The sequence below is a fragment of the Triticum dicoccoides genome, chromosome 2A (genome assembly GCF_002162155.2).
Source record: "Triticum dicoccoides isolate Atlit2015 ecotype Zavitan chromosome 2A, WEW_v2.0, whole genome shotgun sequence".
NCBI lineage: Eukaryota > Viridiplantae > Streptophyta > Magnoliopsida > Poales > Poaceae > Triticum > Triticum dicoccoides.
Window position 1 is genome coordinate 550814765 of NC_041382.1, and position 25815 is coordinate 550840579.

At 42.8% G+C, this 25815-nt stretch overlaps 1 long non-coding RNA gene across 4 annotated transcripts; it reads right to left on the reverse strand.

Moving 5' to 3' along the window:
• Positions 1-815: 815 nt before the first annotated feature.
• LOC119355321 lies at positions 816-9963 on the reverse strand. Of its 4 annotated transcripts, none has more exons than XR_005171547.1 (9): positions 9512-9963; positions 9340-9401; positions 8723-8816; positions 7839-7878; positions 7230-7376; positions 5237-5980; positions 4642-4730; positions 3231-3334; positions 816-1158 (listed from the first exon to the last, which is right to left on the reverse strand). It is a non-coding gene; the product is annotated as an uncharacterized LOC119355321 (long non-coding RNA). The 4 variants fall into 4 exon arrangements; XR_005171546.1 differs by lacking the exon at positions 816-1158 and having other exon boundaries at positions 2291-3334; positions 5237-5328; positions 5878-5980; XR_005171545.1 differs by lacking the exon at positions 816-1158 and having other exon boundaries at positions 2291-3334; positions 5237-5328.
• Between the last annotated feature and the right edge of the window lie 15852 nt (positions 9964-25815).

Below are 25815 nucleotides of genomic sequence, written 5' to 3' on the forward strand. Positions count from 1 at the left end.
CTCCCTCCCCGCCCTCGTTCTCGAACTCACCAGTCCCTCGGTGGAGTGCAGCTCAACGCCTGTACGACTGCCAGTCTGCTCTACTCCCCCGTCCTATTCCCTTGTCTCGCTCGTTCATCGAACGACGCACCGTGGGGCTTAGGAATAATGCTACATATACATAGGTTTACATGAATTTTATTAATAGGTGGATTTTAATTGGAGACTAAGGGGAGGAAGGGCCATCTTCATGAAAATCAAGGAAGGAGTGGTTAATTAGAAAGAAAGAATCCTAGTCAACGTGTAACTACATGTAACTCTTTGTATGTTTAGCATTATTGTGCGGTCCAGGGCTCAATGACAGCAAGCTTGACATGACCAATTTCCTTCCGCACCATCGTGGAGAGAATCCTAGGCGTTATATGGGGCTAAATTTCGTGTTTGACCCTTTCCTGAAACTTGATCGAGATCTGGCCCTAGTTTGTAAAAACTTCGGGATCTGGTCCTTTCGCTATCGCGAGGGTCTATGAGTGTAGGGGATAACAACCTACCGCCAAAGTCACTGGCAGTAGGGTTGCACACCCTATCGAGAAATTTTTCTAAGTATGGAAAATAGTGCATGCTCCCATCTACCGCCGTGCACATTGACGGTAGGATTGTATAGCCTATCGCCAGCCTGTTTGGCGGTAGGGTTGTCTCCTACCGCCAAGATCCCTGGCGGTAGGCTGTTGCATTGCATCCTACCATCATAAACCCTGGCGGTAGCAAAAGATCTCGATCAAGTTTTAGAAAAGGATCAAATCTCAAAAAATTTACAAACTAGGGCAAGATCTTGATTAAGTGTTAGAAAAGAATCAAAACATGAATTTTAGCCTTATTTTTTCTCGACTATGCACGAACGTGCATATCATACTTTATAAAGGGGAGGGGGGTGGGTAGAGAAACCCCAAAGTCTACAAATGGCATTACAACGCCTAGAGCCTTGGCTCCAAGTCCCACTCACACGTTCCTAGTACAGAGTACTTACGTCTCGTCCACCTTTAAAGCTTCACCGCGACCGCTCCAATCTTTTTTTAGCAATCCCGCTTGATGCTAAGCATTTTCTTCCGCCACGATTATCCATATTACTCCTTCTAATGATGGTGAGGCTCCGTCGAAAATAATGGCATTCCTACAAGGCTGGTCATAGTGGGGAGTAACTTAGACTAAAGTGCATGATACTAGTCCAAGTTACTACCTTCATAATGCAAAGCAACATAATAGTAGTATCATAGATGTCTTCATTTATTAGCTGGTAGACTCATCTTGTCTTGAAAAGCGCTATGTTACAGTAACATATTATGTTACTACTTTTTATTAACTACTTGTCATATAAGCAAAAAATTCTCGAGGTGCGCTATGTTACTACCTAAGTTACTCCCACTATGACTAGCCTAAGACTAGTCACAACGGATAGTAACATACACTAGTAACATACACATTTCTAGACTATGTTACTACCTTCATAGCGGGTAGTAACTTAAGTGTGATAACATGCAAAGATTCGTTTATTAGGGGACTTTTTGGTGTAGAGACTAGAAAAAGTCCCTCTTAAAAACTTTTTAACCAAACAGGGGGACTACTAGGGACTAAAAGTTGCTTTTTAAGACTAAATGAAGAAGACTAAGTCCCTCTTTTTCGGGACTTTTTAAGACTTTTCCAACAATGCCCCTCCATGCACCCATTGACCCGCCACCCCATGATGTTGTTTGGTTGTTATTTTTTTATATACTAGGGGTAACATAGTCATTTAATAACTTCTAGAGAGGGACTAGGGACTTTTTAGTCTCTGGAAACAAACAGGGAGGGACATTTTAGAAACTAGGGACTTTTTAGTTGGGACTAGAAAAAATCCTAGGACTTATGAACCAAACAGGGCCTCATATTGCATTGGAACATGTGATGTTACAATAACTAGCTAAGTTAGTACAACTACCTCTCTCTTCATTAACTCATTACCACATAAGCAAATTTGCTAAGTTGGACTCGATGTTATTACTGAACTTACTCCCACTGTGGCTAGTCTAATGTATACTAGATAGGAAGTGCAGACTTGCCGCACCTCACCCGCCCCAGTCATATCCAACCTGGTATGAGACGTTTTGTATTTCATACGTTTATACAATGAAAGCAATACCGCAAAGGCTCGGTAGGCTACAGAAAAAGTGAAAGGCTCAATTGTTCGTGATAATTTATTTACAATCTACACAAGGCCACAAAAAAGAGAGTAATATCCATGCATAGTTTCTATACTAAGCATAGGCAGAGTGCATACAAAACATGTGTTACACAGAATTTTTATTGCCCAATACTTTTGCAGTTGCACAGGTCACACATGTTACAGATAGATAAGGTGCCGACAATGATAAAACAAAAAAAATAACTAATAGGCACACAAGCCTTCGTTTTCCCCCCTAACAGATTCACTTTTACCTAGAACTTCCGTGCTTCGCATCTACAGAAACTATATCATCTGAATCTGTATATCTATCTACTGCTTTCTTTCGTGTCCGGTGTACCATATCTTTGTTCTGAATTCAAGCGACTAAACATTGATATGTACACAGTATCAAACAAAAGTAAAGGGGATTAGGGGGTAAATAAGCTACCTGTTGCAATAACCAAATACATGTTATAATTCTGACGCAAACAAAAATGTAACAACAAGAAGTCAAACCATATATTGTCCGAGAAAGACGATCAATGTCTCCATTACCCCAAAATTTATTGATAGGCAACAATGGTTGTACAATGATCAGGTGGCATACACCATGAACAATATAAGTGACACACTCATGTAAGTAGGCATGGAAGAACACTAATAACTGCAAGATGATGCAGCTAACTTAGAATAAAGGAGCCACAACTGAAATACATGCAAACTGGTGCAACTAACTGAGATAAAGGTTAGTATAAGTTTCCTATATAAATTTAGGTTAAAAGGTAAATCACCTAAGTTTTTTTGTTCTTCCTATATACTGGCATATGGGATCGGTAACCCACTCTGTTCCAACCCAACAAAAATAGAGAAAACAGAGCATCAATCTTGCTTTCTTTAACGCTAGAGAGATCGGTCCCAAAAGGCCTTGCCCAGGAACCAACAAGGCATCATGTTGTGTTTCACAAAGACCATGAAGCATAAGCAACTAATCATAGAAGTAGACACAAACTTGGTTACCTAGGCTCGAAATGCAGGGCTGGCGGCTACTCACCTAGGCCCGAAGTAGCTGTCTCTGTCGTTGGGTCATTGACAGTAAGGCGGGATAGATTCATCTTGGGCTCCTCTCCCTTTGTGTGGTGGCAGCCTGAGCTTCTCCTGCCGAGCGCCAATGAGGAAGAGATCGAGCAGAATCGGTGAGTGGCTGACTTTCGTAATGCAAAATCGGTGAAACTAAAAACACATGCTATAGTTTGAAGCAAAGAAGTAGCATGCGCATTGGAATGTCATTGTTTTAATTATAGAAGTGGCATCAAATTTAAAAAAACACAGAAGTGCCACATTTTTTCCAAACCAATAAAACTGAAATAATCTAAGAATATTATCATTACAGAACAATAATTTCTGAAGTCGGTGTCTATAAAAAGTAAAATAATATAAGGAAATCTATCTACTATCACCAGCATTGCAAACCAAACCAATCAGTAGTATAACAATCAGATCGATGATAGGGGCTTTGGCTAGTGTGGTGCCCGAGGTTGCTCACCGACGTACAACAGCGACTTTGGATAGAATCACCGCCCAAAATGATCAAATATTCAAGTGCGGTGCATAGTTCTTTCAAGATAAAAAGAACAGTTGATTATGTGATGTTTCAAATAGTACGTCCATAGTAGTGTACAAGTGTTCCCTCAATTTAATCAAGCCATTTATTCTTCCTACATATACTCCCTATGCACCATAGAACTTATCCATTAATGAGTTCTCTGTAGGTTTTTGCAAGGAATTATTTGCATCTACGTATCTTATACATTTGCTTGTTTCCTAACATATCAGTTTTTGCAAGGAATTATTTTCAATCCAAATTTAGACTGAGATACAAAACTGAACTATGCAATCCAAATTATACATCCTATGGACATAGTTAGGCACTGATGCTAATCCACCATCCAATGATCACGCCACAACACAAATACAGTTTTGGGTTGCATCTTACCGCTCAGAGATAGTAGTCACACTTGCAAGTAGCAACTGTGATATGTCAGATGATACAGAAACAAAAGCAAACAAACAACGGCCACCTCGACCAACGGTGAAGCTCTGAATTAGGACTGGAAGGACGGACCATATAATATGATAGAGGAAAAGCAAGATATGAATGTTAGAAATCAAAATCCCAACCTTAGCTAGCTGAACCACCAAACAAAGTTTAGTTTCAGAGCGGGTAATATAATCATAACATTATACAGAGAGGTATCATGCATGTTGACTATACAATATTTAAAGCGAACAAAGAGGTATTTTATTCCAATGGTTTATTCAATTCTTGATGCGTTTATTCCAATGGTTTATTCAATAACTAAAAAAAAGCTACAGGCAAGCACATAACAGAGCATATGGTATACCTACCTAGAGCAGCACAAGAGAAAGAGAAGGAGCCAGAGGTAGGAGATGGGATCACTCACCGGAGAGGGAGGTTGTGGTCGACCGCCGTCGTCGGGGTCGGGCATGGGCTCCACGTCACGCAGCAGCATCGATTCCTGCGGGCTCAGGTCTGAAATGCATCACAATGTTCAACACCGTCAGACTCAAATTCAGGTTCAGTATGCCAAAGAACAGGACGCCAAGACAAATCTGATTCAGGTTCAGTATGACAAATAACACATCACCAAGTGAAATGTGATTAAGGTTCAGTATGGCAAAGAATACGCCACCATGAGAAATGTGGTTTTTAGTGTCTGGCGAGCAAGTATGATGTGTATTCATCTGTAACTTGATTACATGAATTCAGGTTCAGCATGTCAAGAAAGAGCAGTAGTGCTACATATTCCTCCGTGATTGGATGATCATAAAAGTTACACTATCCAAGAGCTGTCACTCCCCCTAATGTTATAAAACACTAAAGCCTGGAGCACATTAGTTGGAAGTGATATATACAACATGCAGCTAGCCGAAGATCACCTAAAGAAGGGACTATTGTACCGTATATTGTTAGGGTTAAAATTCAGGTATTGGCACACAGAGAAACTAACAGGAAAACATGCACCATTAATGACTCACCATAAGGGCAGTAGATGATCTACAGTAGATGGTTACCAAATAATGCTCGGAAGAACAATCTCTCGAAAAGAACCATGAGAGCGCCAAACTATCTGTAAACATGAAGAATGCCCTTGCTAGGATTAGAAGAGACGAGTATGCTATGATAATCCAAAGAACAAAAGGAATTTAAAGTTATCAAAGCATAAAGCAAGCGCTGAACCTATAAAAATATCCGCTAAGCTTTGCCTGAAAACCCACCAAATATATCCTCGGTTACATAGTTGTCTCTGTCAAGGTAGTGACTACAGAAAGGTTTCCCAACAAAACAAAATAAAGTTGTTCTTTCTTTTTGAGAGTTTGATAGCAAACCCGCAATGCATCAGAAAGGGCATGTGTAGCTAGATAAATTACTTGTTTCAACACGATTGGCATATTTTTATAAGGAACCACATACTACGTATGAGACAAATTCCCATGGTACTATAAACCACCGGTTTATCAAACACTACAAAAAATAAAGTCTGATAATACTTCAACTTGGAGTTAGACATCTTATTTACGACTGAACAAATTGTAGTCTCCGTACTGATAAGCAAGAGATAATTAGACCAACAAATAAACCATAGTTTATGGACATGGAAGATGTTGGAGAACACCACTGTATCATGTAGCACCAATCAGCTATCTCGGGAAATTTCAAAAGGGGTGCACCACGACGGCAAGCGGAGCGTCGTGTGGGTCCTCTCCGAGCACAATCCTCGCCTGTAGCACAAACACAAAGAGAAGGAAGCACACCCAGACCCAGGTCAACCCACGATCGAATCTGAAGCCCAACCAAAATTGAAGCAAAAAAAGGGGTCGGGCAGCGATGCACCAGGGACTCCTCGGAAAGCGAGCAGCTCTCGGAGTCGAACCTGAGAACCTCCAGGGCCGAACCTGCGAGTTTTTCTAGTATTCGCCTGACCAAAATGTTGGGACCGGCACCCTCATGCCAAGGCATATTTTTACCATACAAACTCAAGGCAATAAGAGCGGCTCCGATAACTTGTTGGGAGCGAGTCTTTCTAGTATAACAAAGTACAACTTACTCTTAACCAGATTAAATCAAGGACCAACAACAAACAATAAAAGATCAAGAACAACTCGTATGCAATAAAGGTATGAGAGAGAAGAAATCTTTACATAAGACGACTATAAGCAGTGGAGCATAAATAAGCAACACCTTTAAATACAAATAAAAGGGTCCAGGGTTCATTGCATAGTGGGCTCAGATCTGACTTGCCTCGATCATATAACCTACCGCCGTCTCTTATCACCAGATCAATCTGTTTATACAGTGGAGTTGCCCTGGTTATCACTCAACAAGAATGACCATCCAAGGACAGAGCAACAAGTATCACATGATCAAAAAGGATTCTAGAGACAAGAGGGAGGATTCAACTTGATACCCACAGGTGCCTCGGTTGCTCAAAGGCACACTTTTTTCCAGCCACGGTAATCATCATCGCCCCAACACGAGAGAGAGGGTCGTGTGAGAGAAGAGGGGATTCAGAGAGAAAGGGCGAATGGGAGCACGAAAGGGCAAGCTGGTGCCCTCCCCCACCTCATCCACGCACGGGCCAACCACCGTCCACCACGCACAAGGCCAAAACGTGAAAAGACCAAAATACCCTCTGTGGGGGTACGTTATTTCTTGCGGTGGCACAAGATATTTGCCAGCCCACGCGCCCCACGGGCCACACAGCCAAAACACATAGCCACGGTCACTGAACAAGGCAGCCCACACGCCGGAAACCCCACACGCCAGCGAAATACGCTCAAAACGGCGGAGTAAGCGAAAACCCAGGGAAACGGTGACTTTCATTGCGACAGGAGCAACGAATCAATCCGACGGCGCAGGTCATCCCACTGCTCGATCCGGCGGCTGGAATCACATCAAGCAAACGAATCTAACGGCCAGGAGGCCCAAATCGCTGAGGAGCCAGGGAATCCGATCGTAGTCGTTTTTTACCTCACCGTGGGAGGTTGTAGCCGAGGCAGTACTCAGTGAGCACCGGGGTTGCGCCTGAACGCCGTCCAACCGGTGAGGAACCGCATCGGAGTTGCGCCTTGCACCGTCCCGCCGACGAGCACGAATGCATCAAACAACCAAGTGACTCTGTGCACGAAATACATGTCAAACAATATCAACAATCAGATATGCTATTGCAATAAGCGAATAAACATTTAGTATAATAGAACAATGTAATCGAAGCGGGGCTAGGCAATACAGAAAGCAATGCATATTTGATAGACCAGCTCATCTATCACTGGAACTGTAGAGTATTTAGATGACTGCTAATAATAGTATGTCACTGCTGATATATTTGTAAGTCAAATGGAATGTGTTTTGTTAAAAACCCAAATAATGGCCTGACTTTGATGAAGCCACAGGACGCTACAGGGTTAAAGGATAGTTTTCATCAAGAATATGCGCATTGGGATCCACACACATGTCAGTAAATCATGAAACTACATATGTTCCTACCTGGAGGTACCCATTCGTATTGCAAGCAAGACACTGAACAACAATAGCAGGGATCTGCAGTAGAGTAGGACCGATTAACGGCTTAGGATATACCTTGTGTGCCAGTGAACCTTAGATCTGAAAGCCCGTGCACCTGTCGAACATAATGACTATTAAGAGAATGATTTCAAAGCAACCGTAACTGGCATAATGATTATTAAGTAAACAGGTACATAACGAATACAATGAATGTCTACATAGTACCCCATCTCTCTGAATACTGAATACATGCACACTCATTTTGAAGTACACTTTTGGAGCGATGGAAAACCAGGAAATTAGAATGCAGGGAAAAAGAAAATTAAGAGAACCAGCCAACTATGCAAGGGCACCACCTGACAGTTCAGAACTTCAGGAGGTGCTTACTGTATTATCGATATAGCGATGCATCTTGTTAGAATCAGCAAATAAATGCATATGCTAGCAGTTAGTGTTCGCAGGGAGAAAACAAACAATCCATTACTGAATTATGCATATACATCCCCGTGAATAAACTACACGTGCACCGCAACATCAAACTATCCATGTGCAATCGGAGAGAAGTAACATACTGTCCTTTTATCTTATACTCTATCTTATATGGCAGTCTGCCATGCTGATGTTGTCTTTGTATTCATTACAATATCACATATCAACCTATGTTTTTAGGTCCCTACAAATTTGTTCCAAATTTGGTTAGACGAACTACACAGCAGAAGCACTTTTAGCTAACATAAGAATACACCATCATTAGGTATACAGGTTTACAACCATGATAAGCAAAACATTGCCATCTTTCTCTAGTCAACTCATGGCATGAACAAAATAACGTGACCACGGAAATATCATGTACACATTGGAGTTCATGTGTTGTTTGATCAAACAAGGAAATCAATATTTGACAAAGTATTTCAGGCAAACAAATATGGAAGAAATTAACGATTTCATATGTGAATTACCAAAGAAATTAGCCCGAGCGAGGTACAAACGTCGACCACCACATACAGAACAGAAAATGGAGAAGCACTCATCCTCGCAACATATCGCCATCATCTGAGACAGAATACAAACGCACAAAATGGAAATAGTAAGCACATGCATCATAAGTAAGCTACTAAATTAGGACTTGAAAGAGTAAAATCAGCACACAAGTGGTGCTTACAACAATCTTCACACAAACTTTACACCGGCCAAAACGAAACTTATATAGATTTTCCTACCACAATGTTATAAACTACTATCTAATTGACCATCATCTGAGATAGTATCTCAAAAAACGTTATCAATGCATTTTTATAGCTAGCTGCATTTCAACAATCCTGGTCAACCATGAATAAATTAGCAGAACACCAAGATATATGTACAGGAGCATCGGGTTCATTTGATACATGTACATACAATCAACAGGATATTTTTATCTTGAACAACAATTAATCTAGTGTCTAGACAATGGAAGAAAGACATGATACGGACTATTCTACAGTCCTCCATTACTAATTTTTCATCAAGCAACAACATAATTCAAATGCATGATCTCAACTGAGGCACAAATAAACCAGATGGGAAATCAATAAACCTTCCAATTTTGGGATCCAACAGCTCTGGAGGACTGCACCTCTCCCCTTGTGATCCATCCCCCTGCAAAAAAAAACAAATTGACATATCCAATTGAATCTCGAGCGGATGAACACACACACAGAGAGAGAGAGAGAGAGAGAGGAAATGGGGGAAGTGGAGATAACGCTCACCGCTGCCTTCACACAGTTGATCTGAGGCGGCACATCACGGTTTGTTTCCTTCACGGACGCGCACTGGCACAAGGACGAGGGCCGATCGTTCCTCCAGTCGATGGAGGCGCCTGGAACAACGACCAGGAGGCGATGCAGTGCGGGAGGACTTAGGCGGTGTCGGCGAGGACCGATCGGAGCCGCAGGCGCAGCGCCGGCGTCCATGGCGACGCCGTGTAGTGCACCGATGACCGCGGTGCTAGGGTTAGCCGGGGCCGCTCGTAGAGGAGCGGCGCGATGGATCAACGTGGTGGAGAAGGAGCAGCGTCACAAGATGACCTCGTGGATGTGCTGGATGGTGACGGACTTCGCCGGAACTGGCCGGTACCAGGCGACGATGGTGGCGGCGGCAGTTGGGGAAGAGAGAGAGGATCGTGGGAGAGAAGAGGGGATCCAGAGAGAAAGGACGAATGGGAGCACGAAGGGTCAAGCCGGTGCCCTCCCCCACCTCATCCACGCACGGGCCAACCACCGTCCACCACGCACAAGGCCAAAACGTGAAAAGACCAAAATACCCTCTGCGGGGGCACGTTATTTCTTACGGTGGCACAAGATATTTGCCAGCCCACGCGCCCCACGGGCCACACAACCAAAACACATAACCACGGTCACTGAACGATGCGGCCCACATGCCGGAAACCCCACACGCCAGCGAAGTACGCTCAAAACAGCGGAGTAAGCGAAAACCCAGGGAAACGGTGACTTTCATTGCGACAGGAGCAACGAATCGATCCGACGACGCAGGTCATCCCACTGCTCGATCCGACAGCCGGAATCACATCAAGCAAACGAATCTAACGGCTAGGAGGCCCAAATCGCTGAGGAGACAGGGAATTCGAGCGGATTCGTTTTTCTGAATGGAACGCAACCGGGGTCGCCCCGAGTTTTATCTGTAATCAAGGACAGGGCAGGTGTGGCGCCCCGTGAACATGGCAAATTAAGCCCATTTACTGCACTCAACCAAGTGACGTGGTGGTCAAAGGCGATTGGGCAAGTGCAGTCGCACTGCCGCAGCCGCAGACCATTTACGCCCTTGGCAGGAGCCAACCTGGCCACCACCCATCACTTCCACTTCCACAGCGCAAGCCTGTAAAGTGGTTAAACCCTTAGCTTCGCTGTATTTAACCATCACGTAGACTGACTCCAGCATTGCATCGCCACCCAACCCAAAGGCACCACACAGCTCAAGGAAGCTCAAGGACTCCAGAGGAAGGAGCCATGGCGCTCGGCAAGCTTGGCGTGGCCGTGCTGGTGGCATCTCTCCTCCTGCTCAGCACCATCAAGGTAAGTTAAGGGGACCGTATGTGTAAGTACTCAATGCGACAATGCATGATAGTGTGATGATCCTCAGAAGATAAGGTATGTGATCATAGCACGCACGGGTGCATGGTACCGTATGTGACAGTAGCACCACCAACCTCCACCGAGCTGTGTTCCCTGGGGGCTGGAGCTCTGGCCAAAGATTGCGCATACTTTGTTACTTGAGATAAAAGGAAGGCATGGTAGTCATGGGAGTCCAAATTCACTGTTTTGATCCTTTTTCGAAGAGTGTTTGACAAAAAACTATCACTTTAGGGGTTCACGTCCCACAGAACTACCACTTAAAAAAGTGACCGAAAACTATCAATTTTTTTTTATGACTAAAAACTACCACTTTCAGATAATGACCAGTTTAGACGATTTAAACATGTTGATTGTTCAGTTGACCATTATTACACTTGGGACCCACACGTCATTCTTCTTCCTCCTCTCTTTATCTTTCCTTGCCATTTTCACAAACAACTTTTGTGCATCCCGGCTCCCCGGCGGTCATCGCCGGAGGCGAGAGGGAGGCCGGAGCCATGGTGCTGCTGCTCCTTGCCGCTGACCACGAGCTCCAGCTCGAAGGGAGGCCACCATCGCGGCGAGCCCTTGCTGCTGGGCGAGATTGCTGCTGCCCGAATTCTGCACCGTCGGGCACGCGGAGGATGAGGAGGAGGTGCCACGACGCAGGCAGGGCAGGGCGACTACGAGGGAGCCGTCGACCAGATCGGAGCGGAGGTCAAAGACGAGCTCCTCCGTCTCGAGCCGCGCGGCGGCGCGGGGCAGCGAGTTGACGCGGGCGAGCCACGAGGGCGCACCACCGACGCCAGATGAGGCCGGTGCCCGCGGCGGCCCGGGCGCAGCGGAAGCGGGCAAGGACGAGGAGCAGGGCGTCGGGGAGGGCCCTGATGCGGTCCGGTGGTCGTAGCCGGGTGGAACGCCGGCGAAACTCCATTGACGCCCCAGATCTCGGGGATAGGCGAGGCGACCGGCGTCCGCTCTCCTGTGAAGTTGACTTTGATGCCACGTTAGCACTGACAGATGGGCCCTGCCTGTCATAAACACGCTTAAATAGTCTAAACTAGTCATTATCTGAAAATGGTAGTTTTTAGTCACAAAATTAGAAAATTTTGGTAGTTTTCGGTCACTTTTTTTGAAGTGGTAGTTCTATGGGACGCAAACCTCTAAAGTGATAGTTTTTTGTCAAACACTCCTTTTTCGAAACTTCAGCACGATCTAACGCGCTTTCAGGAAAAATCAGGATCTGTCCTTTTTCCTACTGATATTGGCCTATGTTTTTTCCTACGGATTTCTTTTTAAAAAAAGTAACTTTCATTTTATGAAGTCTTGAAACTATGATCACAATTTCGAAAATTGCAGTTATAGCACCCTGTCTTTGTCGTCAGCAATGAAGACCAACTTTTCATTTTCAAGAGAGGCGAAAAGCCTTATTCGTTGCGCATGGAAAAGAAGTATGTTTTTTTCGTTATCGATGAGGAACCCTCTTCGTTGTTGCCAGAAATGAAAAACCCGTCATATCACCGAAACAAGGCGACGGAGATGCATGTAGCAATGATTACCCACTTTGGCTGCCAATGAAATGTTTTTTCCATCAATTTGCCCTTTCCTGCTCATTTTTTCGCCTTTTCTCTTGCCTTGCTCATCGTATAAACCCTCCTCCCCCTCCTCGCATGTTGGCTTATGCATCCTACCTTAGTCATTTCTCCATATATGTCTGTTGAGCATCCCATCGTTTTACTTCATTGATGTCTCATCTAGTTTTGACAGGTGTCGCAAAAATGAAGATGGGAAATAGTAGTAGGGAGGTTCCACCGGTCTCTTTTGATAAATTAGTTAGTAGTGAGAGCCACCTGGAATTGGTAAGTCTTTTTCTCAAAGAAGGGCTCATGGAAACAAACCCTAAGAAAATTCGACAAGAACTTTTAAGATTGTGTGGAAGGTGGGACACCATGTTTAAACTCAAATGTGTGAAGAAGTGCATTCGTGAGTTACTTCTGGAACTTGCATCGACAAAAATAAGTTTTTCACATAAGCAACATGGGACCACATTGCGCCCTTGACGCAAAGACCAGTTGCAGCCAAGAAGCCAAGCAACCTATAAAGAGCAGCCTCCCCAACAACCTCCTAACTGGTCGCGAACATCCAAAAAAATAGTGGCCAACAACCTGGAGTCGGAAAGTGATGACCCTGCACCGACCTGACGATAGTGCAGAATACATGTCCAACATAATTCAACCCGACGCATGTCATACTTGAATAAGCCGCGGAGCCGGCCAATCGGGGTCCATGACGCATTGACTGAGGGATGTCATAGAGTGATCCATACTTCATTTCTGCGCCGCGACCTCTCCCTTCCCCTTCATCGCCTCGTTCGATGGATCCTTCACTACCGCGGCAGCCAGTTCCATCATATTATGCTGAACGGGGTTCCACACCTTGCCTGATTCATTACTTTGTATGAGTACTTCTTGCGGATGGCCCCGCACTTTGGCCTCTAAAGCAACTTCTTCGAGGTAAAGCTGCAGAAGGAAAACGACAGAATACCAGATTGCAGTGGGGCAATCGTTTCGCCTCGTGCAGGCTTGGGGTACTTTCGGCTTCCAGTCGGGAATGACGGAGTTGTGATAGTTGATACGTCTCATATATATCTAAATTTTTTGATTATTTCATGCTACAATAATATCACTTTTGAATATATTTTTATAGCAATTTATATTATTTTTCTCGACTAACTATTAACTAAGTGCCCAGAGCCAGTTGTTTTTCTACAAGTTTTTGACTTCTCAGAAAATCCACATTTACGGACCTCAAAATACGGTGGGGATTTACGAAGATTTTTTAGAAGACGCGGATTCTAGAGAGCACCGGAAGAGGCCAGGGGGGCACCCTAGGCCCCCACGGGGCCAGGGGCCCACTACGTGGGGTGGCTGCATGGCCCCCCCTAGCACCGCCTTACGCTGATTCTTTCACCTATAAATCCTGAAACTCCCCGTACCATTTTTCACGATTTTTCTACTGCCGGAATTTCTTGCTCCAGGAAGATCAAATCTGAAGGTCTATTCATGCATGTATGAACAAAGTTCTTTACGTGTAAGAAAAAATGTACAACGTGTAAGAAAAAATGTAGACATGTGTTTGAAATAGAAAAAAAATAAAGAAACTAAAGAAAACCAAAGAGAAAAAGGAGAGATCGGAGGAAAAACAATGCAAGAAGGAAAAGAAAGAAATAAACCTGAAAAATGAGAAATAAAACTAAAAGTCAAAAGGCAAAAAATTGGAGGAAAAACAATGCAAAAAAGGAAAAGAAAGAACCTAAAAATGAGACAGAAACAAACATAACCATAAAAAATCAGTGAAAACAGAGAAACCAGAATTTTAAAAAAAATATAACAAAGAAAAAAAAAACAGAAGGAAACCGGTGAAAAAAATAAAAAGGACCGAAGAAAGAACAAAAGAAACGACAAAAAGAAATAAAAACCCGAAGAAAACCTAACCTAACGCGAGTGAGTCCAAGTCTATTGGGTTAGCTCGCTAGTGCTATGCCTGAAGCGAGAGGACAGAGGAGACCACAATTCTCAAAAGCGCTCGTCTTTTTAAGTATTTTTTGCTTACTTTTTTTATACTTTAAAATATCCTCAATATCTATATTCGAAAAAACATATGACATAAGTTTATGAAAAACTTTAATCATGCAATTAAAAATTACTAAATGTGTATTGAAAAAATTGTTTCCGATGCATACGGTGGACAATGTGTAAGGACAAGAGTAGACATCAAGATATAAGTTCTCAAATATGTTAATCATGTATTTGGAAAATGTTAAACATGTATATAAAAATGTTTCTGATGTATAACAAATGTACATGAAAAAGTAAACAAAGAAAAGAGTATGTTTTATAAACTGTTAATCATGTATTTAGAAAATTAAACACCTTTTTGTATAATGTTCCTGATGTAAAAAAAATTACAAAGTTTATGGAGAAAAGTAGACATGAAATATATATATATGTTTCAAAAAATCTTAATCATGTACTAAAAATGTTAAACCTCTACAGATAAAATGTCCGAGATGTATGTACAATGTTTATGCACAAAGGAGAAAGAAAATACATTTTTTAATTTTTTAATTCCATATTTCTAAAAAAATGCAATATGTATATAAAAATATACAATGTGCCTGAAAAAAAAATAGTTATAAAAATGTAACTTAGAAAGAATATAAATAATGTATTTAGAAAACTTTAAACGTATATATAAAAAATCTTCCTGATGCATACAAAAAATGTACAATGAAAAACAAATGAAAACAAACAAGAAAAAAAATAAAGAAAGAAAAGAAAAAAAACCAATAAACCGCGGAATAAACGGAAAAAGGTGAAAAAACGAAGTAAAACAGAAAATTGTTGAAGGAACAAAGAAAACTGAAGAACAAACTAAGATGGAAAAGATTAAAACAAAGTAAGAAAAAACAAATGGACTAAACAAGTAAAACTAGCGAGCGAGGATCCCAAAGCGTGCGAGCTACCCCGAAGTCAGCAAGTGAGCAACGAGAAGTGGGCCCGCCAATCACAACGTGACATGAAAACACCCTTTCCCTATTCGACACCACGAGGCACCCCCTCCCCCCAGAACGTATCTGGTGCACTCGGGCAATTAGTGCTACCGGTGCATCAGACTCCATTGCACATTAAAAAATGTTTTAAAAAATTGACTGCATCGACACAACATCAATGTATGTTTTCACAAAAAATTAAATCAAAATTTGAAACATTGCTCGAGATACAAAAATAGAAAATTTGAAATCAATATCTTAATGGGCCAAAAGTGAAGCCCAATTTGTGTTATCTACTATTCCGTGTCAGATTTATCATTTTTGTATCTCGAGTAATGTTTCGAATTTTGGTTTGAATTTTTGTGACAATATACATTCTTGTTGTGTCAATGCATTAAATGTTTTTTTTGAAACATTTTTGAACGTGCAACGGGGCATCGGTGCACCGGCAGCACCAATTGCCCCGGTGAACCAGATATACCCCCCCCCCCACGCACACTAGGGTTGTAGCTGGTGCGGGCCATATACTTCTGGTCATGTTTTTCTTTTCCACGTTTTCGTGCTGGGTTTTCTAGCCATTTTCTGTTCGAGTTTTTTCTACTTGTTTTTTGTTTTCTTTTCTCTGTTTTCTCCTTTTTTTACTGTTTTTGAACAAGTTTCAAATTCGTTTATTGTTTCTCAAATCCGTGAACTTTTTTTAATGCATGAACATTGAGCATGTGATTTTGTTTTTCAAATTCTTGTTTTCTTTTCAGCTTTCTTGATATTTTCCAAATTCACGAACCTTTTCCCAAATCATGAACTTCATATTCGCAAAAAAATCCAAAATCCTGTAATTTTCTCAATTTGCGAACATTTGCCAATTTTCCATTTTCTTATAAATTTTTCTTTTTTGTGAATTTTATTTAAATTTTTAACCCTTTTCAAATTTATCTTTTCATTTTTATGATTATTTTTCAAAAGTCAGCAGTCAGACCGTCAACTAGTCAACCAACACCAGCGAGATCGAAGCGAGCCAAGTGTGAAAACGGGCGACACCTTTGTAGTATTTGCTGGGCCGGCTGCTACGCATCGCGTGTGAGTGCCAGCAGCGCTAGCCGGTGCTAAGAGCGCCGAATAGCAGCTCTCTTCGATGCTTGTCAACCAAAGCACCTGGCTCGCTTCCATCTTGCTGGTTGGTTAGTTGACTAGTTAGTTAACCGTCTGATCGTTGAGTTTTTGGAAATTTGGAATATTTTTCAGATTTGTGAACACTTTTTAAATTTGCAATTTTTTGGAAATTTAGTAATATTATATTAAATCATAAGATATTTTTAGATTCAATTTTTATATTTGTAAACATTCCGGGAACATTATTTGAAATCCGCATTGATTTTTAAAATACATAAAAAAGTAGAAATTCGAACATTGTTGAGTCCCTAATATTTCTTTCGATTTTATGAACATTTTTTAACAAAAAATGTGAACAGTTTTTAAGTTTAAAATGCAAAATGAAAAAATGCCAACGTCCCAGCACCTGACCTGGCCGAAGTGCACGGGCAGTACGTGTTTGCTAGCTTTCCGTCGCCCTATGCGGGCACTGGGAGGTCATCCTCTGCGTACAGAAATCCTGAAAGAGGACTGCATTTTATTGTTTTGCGAATTTGAAAGAAGACTGCTTTAATAATAAGAACCCGTCTTCAAAGAGTCTGTGTGTTGACTGAGTTCAGCGCGTGTAATCAGAATTCAACACTTCCTACGACTCTTTAGGTTCAAACAACTGACAAGAAGTAGCTCCCGCATTTCCTTTTTTTTGAGGGAATGCCATCGTGGCTTACTTTATTAATCAAATAAGCACACTTACATTGTTCATGAGATATTCAGTCAGAAAGGGAGGGTGATCATCTATCCAATTACAAGATAAAAGATTTTCATAACTATGTTTTGCTATCTCATGTGCGACACCATTGGCCTCCCGGAGACTGCGAGGGCCTCCCGGAGACTGCGAGTACTGAACTGTTCCTATTTCCGTCACCAGATCAACACAATCCGCATAAACTACAACTTCTTCATTCCATCATATTTGTCCTCCTTTGCAAGCTTCAATCACCTCTAAACAATCAGATTCAGCAACGGCTTGGTGATAGCCCAAAGATGTCACTAGTTCAAGGCCTTTTTTCATTGCCAGTGCTTACATCATCGTGGCCGATGACAAGTGTGGAACATAAAAACATGCACCTGCAAGGAAATTGCCTATCTTGTCACGGATAACCGCGCCCGTCGCCCCTTCCCCCTCTTCAAAATGAAACGAGGCATCTACATTTAATTTAATTTAACTTGACATGAATTTGGTTTCATCCATTTAACTACTCTGAGCTGTTTTGGTGAAGTTTGTGCATAGGGACAGAACAGATAACTTCCAATTTGTTGCTGGGGGTGTCCTCTCCTTGTGTGTGACTGTCCGTCTGATCCACCAGATGTACCATGTTGCGATCGCCACAACCTCCGCAATCCCTACCTGAGGTAGACCAAGGTAATGACTAGTTGAGGAATCCAACAACTCCTCCAAGACGGCTGAACCTGACCTGTCTACAATACATGCATCTGATATTGCTTGTTTTAGTTTTAGTGTGTACCACATCGTTTTTGCTGGTGCGCATTCAAATAGCAAGTGTTTCAGGTCTTCTGGGTGATCATGACAGATTGGACACCGGTCGTCCGTCCCAATATGGCGATTCGTCAGAATTGATTTGACTGGAATGGCTCCATGTAACACTTTCCACACAAAAGTTTTGACCTTACCAGGAACCAAAAGTGCCCACACCTTCTTCCAGATTGGATTCGATCCTCTAGATGATGACGGCATAGTTTGGTATGAATTCCCGAACTGGTGTCTCCATTCCACATGATACGCCAATTTCACTGAGAACATCCCATTTCTGTTATAATGCCATGAAACAAAATCATCAAAGTTGTTCAAACTTAAAGGAATTTTTAGGATTCTAGTTGCATCCACATGTGAGAAAATAGACCGCACAAGGTCTTCGTCCCATTTTCCTGAATAAGGGTCAATTAGCTCAGCCACTTTGGTAATCACAATATTACCTCTTGGCAACAAAACCCTTCTGTCCGGACTGGTAGGTGTCCATGGGTCTCTCCATATATCAACGGACTCGCCGTTTCCTACCCTCCAAATATAACCTCTTTTCAAAGTTTGAATACCGGCGAAAATGCTTTGCCATGTAAATGAGGATCCTTTTTTAGGCCCTGCCTCCAGTATACTTTGGTTGGGAAAATATTTTGCTTTAAGGATCCTAGCACACAAAGAATCAGGATTTCACAGAAGTCTCTGTATCCAAGTCCTCCAAGATTCTTTGGGAAACAAAGCTTCCACCAAGAAAACCAATGCATCTTCCTGCTATTTTCATCATCTCCCCACCAGAACTTGGCAATCACATTAGCCATATCTTTACAGATTCCTTTTGGGATTTTGAAAACCGACATTGCATATACTGGAATTGAAGGAAATATGCCCTAGAGGCAATAATAAAGTTCTTATTTATATTTTCTTATATCATGATAAATGTTTTTTATTCATGCTAGAATTGTATTAACCGGAAACTTAGTACACGCGTGAATACATAGACAAACAGAATGTCCCTAGTATGCCTCTTCTTGATTAGCTCGTTAATCAAAGATGGCTAAGTTTCCTAACCATAGACATGTGTTGTCATTTGATGAACGGGATCACATCATTAGAGAATGATGTGATGGACAAGACCCATCCGTTAGCTTAGCATAATGATCGTTTAGTTTTATTGCTATTGCTTTCTTCATGAGTTATACATGTTCCTATAACTATGAGATTATGCAACTCCTGAATACCGGAGAAACACCTTCTGTGCTATCAAGCGTCACAATGTAACTGGGTGATTATAAAGATGCTCTACAGGTGTCTCCGATGGTGTTTGTTGAGTTGGCATAGATTGAGATTAGGATTTGTCACTCTGTGTATCGGAGAGGTATCTCTGGGCCCTCTCGGTAATGCACATCACTATATGTTCGAAATATGCCCTAGAGGCAATAATAAAATGGTTATTATTATATTTCCTTGTTCATGATAATTTTCTATTGTTCATGTTATAATTGTATTAACCGGAGACCGTAATACATATGTGAATAAGTAGATCATAATATGTCCCTAGTAAGCCTCTAGTTGACTAGCTCGTTGATCAATAGATGCTTATGGTTTCCTGACCAGGGACATTGGATGTCGTTGATAACGGGATCACACCATTAGGATAATGATGTGATGGACAAGACCCAATCCTAAGCATAGCACAAGATCGTGTAGTTTGTCTGCTAAAGCTTTTATAATGTCAAGTATCATTTCCTTAGACCATGAGATTGTGTAACTCCCGGATACCATAGGAATGCTTTGGGTGTGCCAAACGTCACAACGTAACTGGGTGGCTATAAAGGCACACTACGGGTATCTCCGAAAGTGTCTGTTGGGTTGGCACGAATCGAGACTGGGATTTGTCACTCCGTGTGACGGAGAGGTATCTCTGGGCCACTGGTAGGACATCATCATAATGAGCTCAATGTGACCAAAGAGTTGATCACGGGATGATGTGTTATGGAACGAGTAAAAGTGACTTGCCGGTAACGAGATTGAACGAGGTATTGGGATACCGACGATCGAATCTCGGGCAAGTAACGTACCGATTGACAAAGGGAATTGTATACAGGATTGATTGAATCCCCGACATCATGGTTCATCCAATGAGATCATCGTCGAACATGTGGGAGCCAACATGGGTATCCAGATCCCGCTATTGGTTATTGGCCAGAGAGCTGTCTCGGTCATGTCTGCATGATTCCCGAACCCGTAAGGTCTACACACTTAAGGTTCGGCGACGCTAGAGTTGTTATGGGAATTAGTATGCAATTACCGAATGTTTTTCGGAGTCCCGGATGAGATCCCGGACGTCACGAGGAGTTACGGAATGGTCCGGAGGTAAAGATTTATATATGTGAAGTCCTATTTTGGCCACCGGAAAATGTTCGGGATTTTTTGGTATTGTACCAGGAAGGTTCTAGAAGGTTCCGGAGTGGGGCCCACCTGCATGGGGGACCCACATGAACGTGGGTAGTGGGGGAAAGGCCCCACACCCCTGGTCAAGGTGCACCAAGATCTCCTCTTAGAAGGAATAAGATCATATCCCGAAGGGATAAGATCAAGATCCCTAAAAAGGGGGGGATAACAATCGGTGGGGAAAGGAAATGATGGGATTTCTTCCCCCACCTTTGCCAACGCCCCAATGGACCTGGAGGGCAAGAAACCAGCCCCCTCCACCCCTATATATAGTGGGAAGCCGCACCCCTTCCCCTGGTGCAGCCCTCTCCCTCCCCAACACCTCCTCCGTAGTAGTAGTGCTTGGCGAAGCCCTGCCAGAGAACTGCAAGCTCCACCACCACGCCGTCGTGTTGCCGGAGCTCTCCCTCAACTTCTCCTCTCCCCTTTCTGGATCAAGAAGGAGGAGACGTCCCCGGGCTGTACATGTGTTGAACGTGGAGGCACCGTTGTTCGGCGCTTAGATCAGAATCAAACGTGATCTGAATCACTGCGAGTACGACTCCTTCATGCGTGTTCTTGTAACGCTTCTGCATCGCTATCTTCAAGGGTATGAAGATGCACTCCTCTCTCTCTCTCTCTTTGCTAGTCTCTCCATAGATTGATCTTGGTGACACGTAGGAAAATTTTGAATTATTGCTACGTTCCCCAACAGTGGCATCATGAGCTAGGTCTATGCGTAGATTCTATGCACGAGTAGAACACAAAGTAGTTGTGGGCGATGATTTGTTCAATTTCCTTACCGTTACTAGTCTTATCTTGATTCGGCGGCATTGTGGGATGAAGCGGCCCGGACCGACCTTACACGTACTCTTATGTGAGACAGGTTCCACCGACTGACATGCACTTGATGCATAAGGTGGCTAGCGGGTGTCTGTCTCTCCCACTTTAGTCGGATCGGATTCGATGAAGAGGGTCCTTATGAAGGGTAAATAGCAATTGGCATATCACCGTTGTGGCTTTTGCGTAGGTAAGAAACGTTCTTGCTAGAAACCCATAGCAGCCACGTAAAACATGCAACAACAATTAGAGGACGTCTAACTTGTTTTTGCAGGGTATGCTATGTGATGTGATATGGCCAAAAGGATGTGATGAATTATATATATGTGATGTATGGGATTGATCATGTTCTTGTAATAGGAATCACGACTTGCATGTCGATGAGTATGACAACCGGCAGGAGCCATAGGAGTTGTCTTAATTTATTGTATGACATGTGTGTCATTGAAAAACGCCATGTAATTACTTTACTTTATTGCTAACCGTTAGCCATAGTAGTAGAAGTAATAGTTGGCGAGACAACTTCATAAAGACACGATGATGGAGATCATGGTGTCATGCCGGTGACGAAGGTGATCATGCTGCGCCTCGAAGATGGAGATCAAAAGGCGCAAGATGATATTGGCCGTATCATGTCACTTTATGATTTGCATGTGATGTTTGTCATGTTTACATCTTATTTGCTTAGAACGACGGTAGCATAAATAAGATGATCCCTCATAAAATTTCAAGAAAGTGTTCACCCTAACTGTGCACCGTTGCGAAAGTTCGTTGTTTCGAAGCACCACATGATGATCGGGTGTGATAGATTCTAACGTTCGCATACAACGGGTGTAAGCCAGATTTACACATGCAAAACACTTAGGTTGACTTGACGAGCCTAGCATGTACAGACATGGCCTCGGAACACAAGAGACCGAAAGGTCGAACATGAGTCGTATAGTGGATACGATCAACATGAAGATGTTCACCGATGATGACTAGTCCGTCTCACGTGATGATCGGACACGGCCTAGTTGACTCGGATCATGTATCACTTAGATGACTAGAGGGATGTCTATTTGAGTGGGAGTTCATTAAATAATTTGATTAGATGAACTTAATTATCATGGACATAGTCAAAAGGTCTTTGCAAATTATGTCGTAGATCATGCTTTAGTTCTAATGTTTTAGATATGTTCCTAGAGAAAATTTAGTTGAGAGTTGACAGTAGCAATTATGTGGACTGGGTCCATAAACTGAGGATTGTCCTCATTGTTGTGCAGAAGGATTATGTCCTTAATGCACCGCTCAGTGTGCTGAACCTCGAGCGTCGGTTTTGGATGTTGCGAACATCTGACATGCACGTTTTGATGACTACATGATAGTTTAGTGCGTAGTGCTAAATGGTTTAAAATTGAGGCACCAAATACGTTTTTGAAACATCGCAGACATATGTGATGTTCCATGGACTGAAATTGGGATTTCAGGCTAGTGCCCACGTCAAGAGGTATGAGACCTCTGACAAGTTTCTTAAGCCTGCAAACTAAGGAGAAAAGCTCAATCGTTGAGCATGTGCTCAGATTGTATGAGTACTACAATCGCTTGAATCGAGTGGGAGTTAATCTTCCAGATGAGATAGTGATGGTTCTCCAAAGTCACTGCCACCAAGCTACTAGAGCTTCGTGATGAACTATAACATATCAGGGATAGATATGATGATCCTTGAGCTATTCGTGACACCGCAAAAGTAGAAATCAAATAGGAGCATCAATTATTGATGGTTAGTAAAAACAGTAGTTTCAAGAAGGGCAAGGGCAAGAAAGGGATACTTCATGAAACTGCAAATCAGTTGCTGCTCTAGTGAAGAAACCCAAGGTTGAACCCAAACCCGAGACTAAGTGCTTCTGAAATGAGGGGAACGGTCACTGAAGCAGAACTACCCTAGATGCTTGGTAGATGAGAAGGCTGGCAAGGCCGATAGAAGTATATTGGATATACATTATAATGTGTACTTTACTAGTACTCCTAGTAGCACCAGGGTATTAAATACCGGTTTGGTTGCTAAGTGGTAGTAACTCGAAATAAAAAGCTACGGAATAAACAGAGACTAGGTGAAGGTGAGATGACAATATGTGTTGGAAGTGTTTCCAAGGTTGATGTGATCAAGCATCGCATGCTCCCTCTACCATCGAGATTGGTGTTAAACCTAAATAATTATTATTTGGTGTTTGCGTTGAGCATATACATGATTGGATTATGTTTATCGCAATATGGTTATTCATTTAAGGAGAATAATGGTTACTCTGTTTATTTGAATAATACCTTCAATGGTCTTGCACCTAAAATGAATGGTTCGTTGAATCTCGATCATAGTGATACACATGTTCATGCTAAAAGATATAATATAGTAATGATAGTACCACATGCTTGTGGCACTGCCATTTGAGTCATATTGGTATAAAATGCATGAAGAAGCTCCATGTTGATGGATCTTTGGACTCACTCGTTTTTTGAAAAGTTTGAGACATGCGAACCATGTCTATTGGTTTATACGCATGAAGAAACTCCATGCAGATGGATCGTTTGGACTCACTTGAGACATGCAAATCATACCACATGAGCAAGATGACTGAAAGGCCTCGTTTTCAGTGAGATGAAACAAGAGAGCAACTTGTTGGAAGTAATACATTTGATGTGTGCAATCCAATGAGTGCTGAGGCATGCATTGAATATCGTTATGCTCTTACTTCATAGATGATTTGAGTAGATTCTAGGTATATTTACTTGATGAAACACAAGTCTGAATTATTGAAAGGTTCAAGTAATTTCAGATTGAAGTTGAAGATCGTCGTGACAAGAGCATAAAATGTCTATGATATGATCATAGAGATGAATATCTGAGTTACGTGTTTGGTACACAACTAAGACATTGTGGAAATTGTTTCACAACTAATGCCGCCTGGAACACCATAGTGTGATGGTGTGTCCGAACATCATAGCTGCACCCTATTGGATGTGGTGCAAACCATGATGTCTCTTATCGAATTACCACTATCGTTTATGGGTTAGGCATTAGAGACAACTGTTGGAAATATGCCCTAGAGGCAATAATAAATTGATTATTATTATATTTCCTTGTTCATGATAGTCGTTTATTATCCATGCTAGAATTGTATTGATAGGAAACTCAGATACATGTGTGGATACATAGACAACACCATGTCCCTAGTAAGCCTCTAGTTGACTAGCTCGTTGATCAATAGATGGTCACGGTTTCCTGACCATGGACATTGGATGTCATTAATAACGGGATCACATCATTAGGAGAATGATGTGATGGACAAGACCCAATCCTAAGCCTAGCACACAGATCATGTAGTTCGTTCGCTAAAGCTTTTTCTAATGTCAAGTATCATTTCCTTAGACCATGAGATTGTGCAACTCCCGGATACCGTAGGAATACTTTGGGTGTGCCAAACGTCACAACGTAACTGGGTGACTATAAAGGTGCACTACGGGTATCTCCGAAAGTGTCTGTTGGGTTGGCACGAATCGAGACTGGGATTTGTCACTCCGTGTGACGGAGAGGTATCTCTGGGCGCACTCGGTAGGACATCATCATAATGTGCACAATGTGATCAAGGAGTTGATCACGGGATGATGTGTTACGGAACGAGTAAAGAGACTTGCCGGTAATGAGATTGAACAAGGTATCGGGATACCGACGATCGAATCTCGGGCAAGTATCATACCGATAGACAAAGGGAATTGTATACAGGATTGATTAAGTCCTTGACATCGTGGTTCATCCGATGAGATCATCGTGGAGCATGTGGGAGCCAACATGGGTATCTAGATCCCGCTGTTGGTTATTGACCAGAGAACGTCTCGGTCATGTCTGCATGTCTCCCGAACCCGTAGGGTCTACACACTTAAGGTTCGATGACGCTAGGGTTATAAAGGAAGTTTGTATGTGGTTAATGAATGTTGTTCGGAGTCCCGGATGAGATCCCGGACGTCACGAGGAGCTCCGGAATGGTCCGGAGGTAAAGATTTATATATGGGAATTCCTGTTTTGGTCACCGGAAAGGTTTCGGGTTTTATCGGTAACGTACCGGGACCACCGGGAGGGTCCCGGGGGTCCACCAAGTGGGGCCACCAACCCCGGAGGCTTGCATGGGCCAAGAGTGGTGAGGGACCAGCCCCTGAGTGGGCTGGTGCGCCTCCCACAAGGCCCAAGGCGCAGCAAAGGAAGAGAAGGGGGAAACCCTAGGCTCAGATGGGCCTAAGGCCCACCCTAGGGGCGCCCCCCTTCTCCCCCTCTTGGCCGCCTCCCCTTTCCCATCTAGGGCTGCCGCCCCCCCTAGGGGTGGGAACCCTAGAGGGGGCACACCATCCTCCCTCTCCCCTATATATAGTGAGGCCTAGGGGCTGCCCATGACATGCGATTTGATCTCTCTTTGGTGCAGCCCTACCTCTCTCCTCCTCCTCTCCCGTGGTGCTTGGCGAAGC